A 10804-nucleotide genomic window follows, 5' to 3' on the forward strand; every position below is an offset into this window, starting at 1 on the left:
GCTCAAGTCTCTGCATTACTGCCTCTAAGAACCCTGATATCGGAGATCCCATGGGTGTTCTGTTGGTTTGTCTGTAGGCTTTGTTGTTGAAGGTGAAGTGGGTGGTAAGGCATATGTCCACTAGCTTAATGATATTCTCCTTGTTGATGAAGTTAGTGGTGTTTGATGTATGTGTCTTTGGATCTTCTAATAGTGTAGTCAGTGTTTCCTTGGTCAGGTTAATGTCGATTGAAGTAAACAGGCCTGTTACATCAAAGGAGACCATTATTTCATCCTCTTCTATCTTAGTGTCTTTGATGGTCTTCAGGAATTCTTGGGTGGAGTGAATGGAGAGGAGTGAGCCTTTTACTAAGTGTTTTAGTGTTTCGTGTAGCTCCTTGGCCAATCTGTAAGTTGATGATGTTTCTATGGATTACCCAAAATTCACAAACCAGGAGCCCCCCTCAGATCCATAGTCTCGCTACCTGGTACACCAACTTACAGATTGGCCAAGGAGCTACACGAAACACTAAAACACTTAGTAAAAGGCTCACTCCTCTCCATTCACTCCACCCAAGAATTCCTGAAGACCATCAAAGACAATAAGATAGAAGAGGATGAAATAATGGTCTCCTTTGATGTAACAGCCCTGTTTACTTCAATCGACATTAACCTGGTCAAGGAAACACTGACTACACTATTAGAAGATCCAAAGACACATACATCAAACACCACTAACTTCATCAACAAGGAAAATATCATTAAGCTAGTGGACATATGCCTTACCACCCACTTCACCTTCAACAACAAAGCCTACAGACAAACCAACGGAACACCCATGGGATCTCTGATATCAGGGTTCTTAGCAGAGGCAGTAATGCAGAGACTTGAGCAACAGCTCTGTCAACCATCCAACACAAACTCTGGGTCCGCTACGTGGATAACACCTTTGACATCACTAAATGAAACAAGTTAGAGGAAATCTTCAAGACCATCAATAATACCCTCACTGGCATAAAATTCACTAAAGAGGAGGAAAACAACAACAAACTGCCATTCCTAGATGTCATGGTAGAGCGAACAGCCAATGGGGAACTTCAAACCTTCCTGATGAAGGACTTTTGCCTGAAACATTGATTTTCCTGCTCCTTGGATGCTGCCTGACCTGCTGTGCTTTTCTAGCACCACTCTGATCTAAACTTCAAACCAGCGTCTACAGAAAAACAACACATACAGACCAAATATTGAACTACAGAAGCAATCATCCCAACACCCACAAATGAAGCTGCATTGAGCTAACACACACTGCAGCACAAAGGAACTACGCAGAGCAGAGGAAAATCAACTATACCGCGTATTCAAAAAGAACGGGCACCCAATGAACACAGTCCACCGATTTCTCAGCAACAAACACAAACAAGCAGACAGAACACATCCAGAAACTCTAGGCACTCTCCCCTACATCAAACGCATCTCGGAAATGACTGCCAGACTATTTCAGACCCTTTGGCATCATGGTAGCTCACAAACCCACCAACACACTAAAATAGCAGCTAATGAACTTGAAAGACCCTATATAGACAATGAACAAAACTAACGTCATTTACAAAATACCGTGCAAGGACTGTAACAAACACTACTTTGGACAAACAGGCAGAAAACTGCCACCAGGATACACAAACACCAACTAGCCACAAAAATACATGACCCTCTATCACTAGTATTCTCATATACGGATGAGGAAGGACACCACTTCAATTGGGACAAAACATCCATCCTAGGACAAGCCAAACAAAGACACGAGAATTCCGAGAAGCATGGCATTCCAACCAGAACTCTATCAACAAACACATCAAGTTAGACCCCATCTACCACCCCCTGAAAAAAGGAACAGGAAGTGACTTCACCACAGGAAATAACATCACCACAGGAAATGACATCCCCAACCCAAACATATAAATAGAAAGCAGGAATTTTCACCATTTCTTTTCCTGAGGCCCACTAAAGATGTTACCTAGTAAGGTAACAAAACATCTGTAACTGAACCTTGCATCTCAGCAAGCAAACCTACATCCAGATTTCAATTCTGCCACTACCGATTTTATATACCACTATCAGGTCACTCTCTCAGCCTCTGACACTCTAGCAAAAATAATCAAAGTTTGTCAAACTTCTCCTTGTAGCTAATACCTCCAACCCAGGCAACACCTGGTAAATCTCATTTGCACCCTCTCCAAATCCTTCACAAAGTGCAACAATCAAACTGCAAACAATACTCCAAATGTGGGCTAACTAAATCTTATACAGCTACAACATGACTTGCCAACTTTTATTCTCAATTCAAGGAGCTACGGACTTGGACCCCAAGATCCTTCTAGATATCAATGCTCCTAAGGGTCCTGCCATTTACTGTATACTTTCCCCTGCATTTGACCTCCCAAAATGCATCAACTCACACTTGTCCAGAAAAGTTCTATCTCCAATTTCTCTGCCCAATTTTCCAACTGACCTACATCTTGCTGTATCCTTTGACAACCTTCTTCAGTATCCACAACTCCACCAATTTCTGTGTCATCTGCAAACTTACTAATCAGATCAATGACATTTTCACCTAAGTCATTTATATATATATATATATATATATATAAACAAACAACAGAGGTCCCAGCACTGATTCTTGCAGATCACCACTGGTTAAAGATCTCCAGTCAGAAAAACACCCCTTCACAACTAACCTGTCTTCCATGACCAAGCTATTTTGTATCCAAGGTACCAACTCATTGTGGATTCCATATGACTTAATCTTCTGGACCAGCCTACCAGGACGAATGTTGCCAAATGCTTTAGTAAAATCCACATAGACTACATCTACTGCCCTACCCTCATCAATCATCTTGGTCAAAAAAGTCAATCAAATTTGAGACAAGATCTCCCCCACATAAAGCCATGCTGACTATCCCTAATAAGCCCATTCTTTTCCAAATGTAAGTCAATCCTGTGTTTAAAAAATCTTCTCCAATAGCTTCCCTACCACCGATGTAAGGCTGACTGGCCTATAATTTTCTGGATTATCCCTGTTGCTCTTCTTAAACAGAGGAGGAATGACGCTGGCAATTGTGCAGTCTTTTTGGGCCTCGCTCTGTGGTTAAAAAATGTACAACATTCTTTGTTGAGGTCCCACCAATCTCCTCCCTTGCCTCCCTCAGCATCCTGAGATAGGTCCTGAAGATTTATCTACCTTAATGTTTTCCAAGACACCAAATACCTCTTCCTTCTTAATATGCCCCAAAATATCAACATGTCTCTTCCTAATCTTATCACAAATATCCTTCTCCTTGGTGAATATCAATATGCCGTTGTATTAAGGACCTCACCCACTTTCACATGCTCCTTGCATGAATTCCTTTTTTTTGTGCTTAAATGGACATACCCTTTCCATAGCTACCCTCTTGCTTCTAATACACATATATTTGAGATTCTCCTTAATCCTACTTGACAAAGGGTTTTTCATAGCCCCCTTTTGCCCTCCTAATTCCTTGTTTTAGTTCTGTACTGTTTCTTTATATTCGTCAAGGGTTTTCTTTGATTTCAGGGAGGATTTCCAAAATATCCTTCCTTTTATCCTTTTGACTAAACACTCAATATCTCTTATCATTCAAGCTTCCTGAATCTTGCCATCCTTATCTTTCATCCTCACAAGAATATCCTGGTCTTGAACTTTGATCAACTGGATTTACCCTCCAAATAGCTGCGGCTCCTTAGTCTAAATTCTCCAGTTCCAACTTGTAAATAGTTTTCCCCAAATTTCGCAATTTCACCTGATGACTAGTTGTATCCTTATCCATACCTATCGTAAAACTTAGAGAATTATGATTGCTGTTCATAAAAAGCACCCTCACTGAAACCTCGATCACTTGGCCAGGCTCATTCCCTAACACAAGGTTGAGTACGGCCCTTTCCTTAGTTGAATTATCTACATATTGTTTCAAGAAGCCTCCTGGAAACACCTAATAAATTCTGCCCCTTGGTATTAAGGGAGTACCAGTCAATTTTGGGCAAATTAAAATCATACTTTTCCATGAGGTGCTGATTGATCTGTTCCTCAGCCTCCTCCTGACTATTGGGAGGCCTATAGTATAACCCCTTTGAGATCATATGTCTAAAATAAGGCATCTGCAACAGGATAATTTTCTCTTTTTTGTTATTATTAATTTATATTTTTTTTTAATGGCTGAGCAATGAACCAAAAATTAATTTCTCTATGGGCTCGAAAGTGAAATGAACATTTCTCCCCCTTGAGCAAGTTAACCGGTCAGTCTGGATGAGAATTACCCAAGCCCCTGAATGGTGTCAGTACATTTCCCTGACTGGATTAGACTCACCCCTGCTACACTGGCAACTATTGAGCCAGAGGACTGACTGTGATCCACTTCCCCAAATGCAAAGGTACAGACTCCCTGAACAGAATCACCCCATCCAGATGCCTGACCATGGCAAAATCCCTAGCTGCCCTTGGTGTACTGCCTGGTATCCCCTGACTGACATGGACTTCGGTGAGGATCACTCCCCTAAGACATTAACACATGGCTGCTGCTTGTTGACCATGCATTTGTTGAAAAAGCTGCTGGCACGTGGTATGGGTGTGAGAATGACGTTGCACACTGCTGTACAGCAAGATGTACGCTACTTTGACTGAGGACTGCTGACTAAGAAAAGCCTCTTGACTGCTTCACTGTGCTAATTGGTGCAGCAAAGCAAGACAAGGCAGCGATATTGAGAGCATGTAGGTAGGTGTTCAAAGACCAAGCTAGTGTTCTGAGATACAATCTGGTCCAGTCCTTGAGCTGGGACCCTGTCCATGCAGGCAAAATATCCCTACTGCACCTCACCATTGCTAGTTACTGATGCACCCTGCAATACAGATCTGTGCTCCTGTATCGCAGAGGTGCCGTGATGGTCATGAGGGATTGGTAGATGCTGGATGCCAATGTCTATGGATGGGGGGGTTGGTATGCGACTGGTGCCCGGGAATCAGCCTTGGCTACAGTTTGATATCATGCAACCTGGAGGTCATTTGGAGCAAGTGATGATCTACTGGGTATAAGCTCTGATCTCCTTATCAGGATTATTTGATGTCTAGCTTGTTTGATGAGTTTGCTAAGATAGAAAGTGGAATATTAATGAAATGAGTTGTGCCACCTACAAGGCTTTTAACAAGCAATCATGCCCCTTTATTTGGCAACTCGCAGCTATGTAATGAGAAACTTGCCACATCGCTTGTGAAAACGTAGAAAACACTCCCGACATCGAGATTGAACCTACTGGAATTCTTGTCCCATTCTCCCACAAATCTCACCAACACTTAAGTCTGAGTGGGCACCTGAGAACTCTTAGCTCACCATCAACCCGAGCTGCATCTCCAACACCCGGCACCAATGCCTCAGGGTAGAGACTGGGGACTGCGTGCAGCCCATGTCCACATACATGTACCAGCCTCTCGTAATGTCATCGCACATTTCTGCTCTACTACTGTTACACTTCTGATACCTCCCATTGCAATGCTGCTACATTGTCACAGTCTGTGCAGGGACAGGCACATGGACTGACCCAGGATGCATCCCCGGGACGCACCCTTGTTCTCTTAGTGTTGTCGTTTTGTGATTTTGGTTCTCAGACAGAACTTGTCAGCAGTCATCTGAAAAGGTATGGACATTCTGTTCTATGGCACATTGCGATACCAATCTCACACCTGCATCTTGAGCCAGCAGTGTACAGAGCAACACCGAGGTGTGGCTAAATCACTTAATGAGAGGGACCATGGTCAGTTTGGAGAGGTCCATTCATTAAAAATCAGGCCATGGTAATTGGGCAGGTAGTGCTATTCACAGGAGGGTGGGTGACTCAGTCGGAATTGGATGCAGGATGCTGGGATGCAGAGGGGATAATGAAACTAAGTGAGGGTAACTCAATACAGAAAGGAGGAGATATAATATAGTATTAGGAGGGGGTGTCATCGACAATGGTGTACTACAAAATCTGTCATGTTTACTTGATAAGTTTGGAGGTGACGGGGATGGCATGCATGTAAAATGGGCAGATACAGACTTAGATAGACAAGTGGCTGAATTTTGAAGAAGGGTCACATGACTTGAAATGTTAACTCTGTCTTCTATCTCTTCTCTCCCTCACACCGCCCCTACTCTGGCTCTCTCACACTGCCTCACTGATCGCTGGTTCCCCCATCCCCACACACTGCACGCTGGCTTTCTGTGCTCCTCTGCCTCCCCCACACTCTGACTCTCGGACCAGCCCTCTCAGAAGGCATTATCGAGAAGTTTGTAGATGTCACAAAGATAGGTGGAAGGACAGGTAGTGTTGAGGAAGCAGGGAGGTTGCAAAAGAACTTGCGCAGGCTAGGAGAGCGGGCAAAGAAGTGGCAGATGGAATACAATGTGGGCAAGTATGAGATTATGCATTTTGATAGATGGAGTCGAGGCATAGACTATCTTCTGAATGGAGAAAGGCTGTGGAAATCAGAAGCACAAAGAGGTTTGGGAGTCCTACTTCAGGATTGTCTCAAGATCAACATGAAGATTCAGTTGGCAGTTAAGAAGGAAAGTGCAAAGTTAACATTCATTTCAAGAGGACTAGAATACAAGAACATAGATGTACTGCTGAGGCTGTATAAGGCTCTGGTCAGATCACATTTGGAATATTGTGAGCAGTTTTGGGCCCCATACCTAAGGAATTGGAGAAAATCCAGAGGAGGTTAATACGATTGATCCCGGGTATGAAGGCTTTGCCAAATGAGGATTAGTTGAAGAATATGATTCTGTACTCAGTGGAATTTAGAAGGATGAGGGGGCATTTGATTGAAACTTATGGAATACTGAGACTTGGATAGAGTGGATGTGGCGAAGATGTTCCCACTAGTAGGAGAGATTAGGAGAGATTAGGACCAGATGGTACATAGTGAATGGATGATGACCTTTTCGAACTGAGATCAGAGTAATTTCTTCAGCCAGAGGGTGGTGAATCTGTGAAAATCATTGCCAGAGAGGACTGTGGAGGGAAAGTCACTGAGTCCTTTAAGTCAGGGTAGATAGACTCTATTAGTAGGGGGATCAAGGCTTACAGGGAGAAGACAGAAGAATAGAATTGAGAAACATTATAGCTATGATCAAATGGCAGAGCAAACACAATGGGGTGAATGGCCTAATCATGCTCCTATATCATATGGTCTCTCTCTGTCCTCTGTCTCCCTGTTTCCCTGTACCCTGGCTCTGTGCCTCCCATGTGGCCTCTATCTCTTGGCTCTCTGATTCTACCTGTGCCCTAGCTCTCTATCCCCTATCTCTGACTCCCCCTGTCCCTTGGCTCTCTCTGACCCCAGCTCTGACTGTTCCCTTGCTCTCTGATTCTACCTCTGTGCCCTGCTCTCTGATGCTCCCTGTCCCCTCACTTCCTGGCTCTGTGACTCCCCATCCCTTGGCTCTCTGTGCCCTGGCTCTGTGACTACCCCTGTTCCCTGACACTGAGACTGCCCCTATCTGCCTGCTGTCTGTGCCTTAGCTATGCGAGTCCCCCTGTACCCTGGCTCCCAGCCTCCTGGCTCTGTGACTCCCCTGGCTCTCTGACCTCAGGGTCTGTGACTTCCCTTGTCCCCCCCTGGCTCTCTATCCCCCTGACACCCATCTGACCCCCGGCTCTCTATTCTCTGGGTCTGTAACTATCCCATCCCTTGGCTCTCTGACTCCCCCGGTTCCCTGGCTCTCCATTCCCCTGGCTTTCTGTGCCCCAGTCCTTAGCTCCGTGACTCCCCATGTCGCCTGGATCTCTGTGCTCTGGCCTTGTGTCTCCCCCTCTCTGTTGGCTCCCTGTCTCCTGGCTCTGAGACTCACCCTGTCCCCTAGCTCTCTATGCTCTAGCTCGCTCTCTGTTCCCTAGCTCTCTGCACCCTGGCTCTGTGACTCTCCCTATCCCATGGCTCTGTGACAGATATCTTTGTAGCATCCTTAAACACAGGTGAAGTGCCAGAGGACTGGAAAGTTGCTAATGTTGTCCCCCTGTACGAGAAGGGTAGTAGGGATATTCTAGGTAACTACAGACCAGTGAGCCTGATGTCAGTGGTGGGAAAGTTGCTGGAGAAGGTACTAAGGGATAGGACCTATATATATTTGGAAAAGAATGGGCTTATCAGTGATAGGCAATATGGTTTTGTGCTGGGGAGATCGTTTGATAAGGTTCCTCATGGTAAACTAATAGAGAAAGTGAAGTCACATGGTGTTCCAGCTAGGTGGATAAAGGACTGGTTGAGCAACAGGAGACAGAGTAGTAGTTGAAGGGAGTTTCTTGAAATGGAGAAAGGTGACCAGTGGTGTTCCACAGGGGTCAGTGCTGGGGCCACTGTTGTTTGTGATATACATAAATGATCTGGAAGAGGGCATTAGTGGTCTGATCAGCAAGGTGGTAGATTACACAAAGATTGATGGAGCAGCAGAAAGCATAGGGGACTGTCAAAGAATACAGGAGAATATAGATAGATGGAAAGTTGGGCGGTAAAATGGCAGATGGTGTTCAATCTGGGCAAATGTGAGGTGATGCATTTTGAAAGGTCCAATTCTAGAGCGAATTATACTGTAAACGGAAGAGCCTTGGGAAAAGTTGATGAGCAGAGAGATCTGGGAGTTCAGGTCCATTGTACCCTGAAGGTTGCTGCACAGGTGGATAGAGTGGTCAATGAGGCATATGGTATGCTTGCCTTCATCGGATGGAGTATTGAGTATAAGAGCTGGCAGGTCATGTTAAAATTGTACAAGACTTTGGTTTGGCCGCATTTAGAATACTGTGTACAGTTCTGGTCGCCACATTACCACAAGGATGTGGATGCTTTGGAGAGGGTGCAGAGGTTTACAAGGATGTTGCATGGTATGGAAGGTGCTAGCGATGAAGAGAAGTTCAGTAGGTTAGGATTGTTTTCATTAGAAGGAGATTGAGGGGGGACCTGATTGAGGTCGACAAAATCATGAAGGATATAGACAGGGTAGATAGAGGTAAGCTTTTTCCCAGGGTGAGGGATTCAATAACGAGAAGTCATGCGTTCAAGGTGAGAGAAAAATGTTTAAGGGGGATATAAGCGGCAAGTACTTTACACAGAGGGTGGTAGGTGCCTGGAACGTGTTGCTAGCAGAGGTAGAAAAGGCAAGCACAGTAGATCATTTAAGGTGCGTCTAGACAGATGCATGAGTAGGTGGGGAGCAGAGGGATACAGATGCTTCGGAATTGGGCGATAGGTTTAGACAGTGGATTTGGATCAGCACAGGCTTGGAGGGCCAGAAGGCCGAAGGGCCTGTTCCTGGGCTGTAAATTTTCTTTGTTCTTCTTTGACTCTCCTGTCCCCTAGCTCTCTGTGCCCTGGCTCGCTCTCTCTGTCCCCTAGCTCTGTGAATCCCCCTGTCCCCTAGCTCTCTCTGTGCCCTGGCTCTGTGACTTCCCTCTCTCCTAGCTCTCTGTGTCCTGGCTCTGTGACCCACCCTTTCCCCTGGCTCTCTCTGTGACTCCCCCAGTCCCCTGGCTCCCCCTGTCCCCTGGCTCTCTGTCACTCCCCCAGTCCCCTGTGCCCTGGCTCTGTCTGTGACTCCCCCGGTCCCCTGGCTTCCCCCTGTCCCCAGGCTCTCTCTGTGCCCTGACTCCCCGTGTCCCCTGGCCCTCTCTGTGCCCGGGCTCCCCCTGTCCCCTAACTCTCTCTGTGCCCTGGCTCCCCCTGTGACTCCCCCCATCCCCTGGCTCTGTGACTCCTCCTGTACCCTGACTCTCTTTGTGCCCTGGCTCTCCCTGTGACTACCCTGGTCCCCTAGCTCTCCCTGTGATTACACCAGTCCCCTGGCTCTCCCTGTGACTCCCCCTGTTCCCTGGCTCTCCCTGTGACTCCCCCTGTCCCCTGGCTCTCCCTGTGACTCCCCCTGTCCCCTGGCTCTCCCTGTGACTCCCCCCTGTCCCCTGTCTTTCTACGTGACTCCCCCTGTCCCCTGGCTCTCCCTGTGATTACACCTGTCCCCTGGCTCTCCCTGTGGCTCCCCCATCCCCTGGCTCTCCCTGTGACTCCCCTCTGTCCCCTGGCTCTCTCTGTGACTACCCCTTGTCCCCTGGCTCTCCCTGTCAATCCCCCTATCCCCTGGCTCTCCCTGTCACTCCCCCTATCCCCTGGCTTTCTCTGTGACACCCCCTGTCCCTGTCCCTGGCTCTCCCTGTCACTCCCCCTGTCCCCTGGCTCTCCCTGTCACTCCCCCTATCCCCTGGCACTCCCTGTGACTCCCCCTGTCCCCTGGCACTCCCTGTGACTTACCCCTAGTCCCCAGTCTCTCCCTGTCACTCCCCCTGTCCCCAGTCTCTCCCTGTCACTCCCCTCCATTCCCAGTCTCTCCCTGTCACTCCCCTCCATCCCCAGTCTCTCCCTGTCACTCCCCTCCATCCCCAGTCTCTCCCTGTCACTCCCCTCCATTCCCAGTCTCTCCCTGTCACTCCCCCTGTCCCCAGTCTCTCCCTGTCACTCCCCCTGTCCCCAGTCCCCAGTCCTCAGTCCCCAGTCTCTCCCTGTCACTCTCCCTGTCCCCTGTCCCCAGTCTCTCCATGTCACTCCCCCCTGTCCACAGTCTCTCCCTGTCACTCCCCCTGTCCCCAGTCTCTCCATGTCACTCCCCCCTGTCCCCAGTCTCTCCCTGTCACTTCCCATGTCCCCTGTCTCTCCATGTCACTCCCCCTGTCCCCAGTCTCTCCCTGTCACTCCCCCTGTCCCCAGTCTCTCCCTGTCACTCCCCCTGTCCCC

The sequence above is a fragment of the Chiloscyllium punctatum genome, chromosome 49 (genome assembly GCF_047496795.1).
Source record: "Chiloscyllium punctatum isolate Juve2018m chromosome 49, sChiPun1.3, whole genome shotgun sequence".
Classification (NCBI taxonomy): Eukaryota; Metazoa; Chordata; class Chondrichthyes; order Orectolobiformes; family Hemiscylliidae; genus Chiloscyllium; species Chiloscyllium punctatum.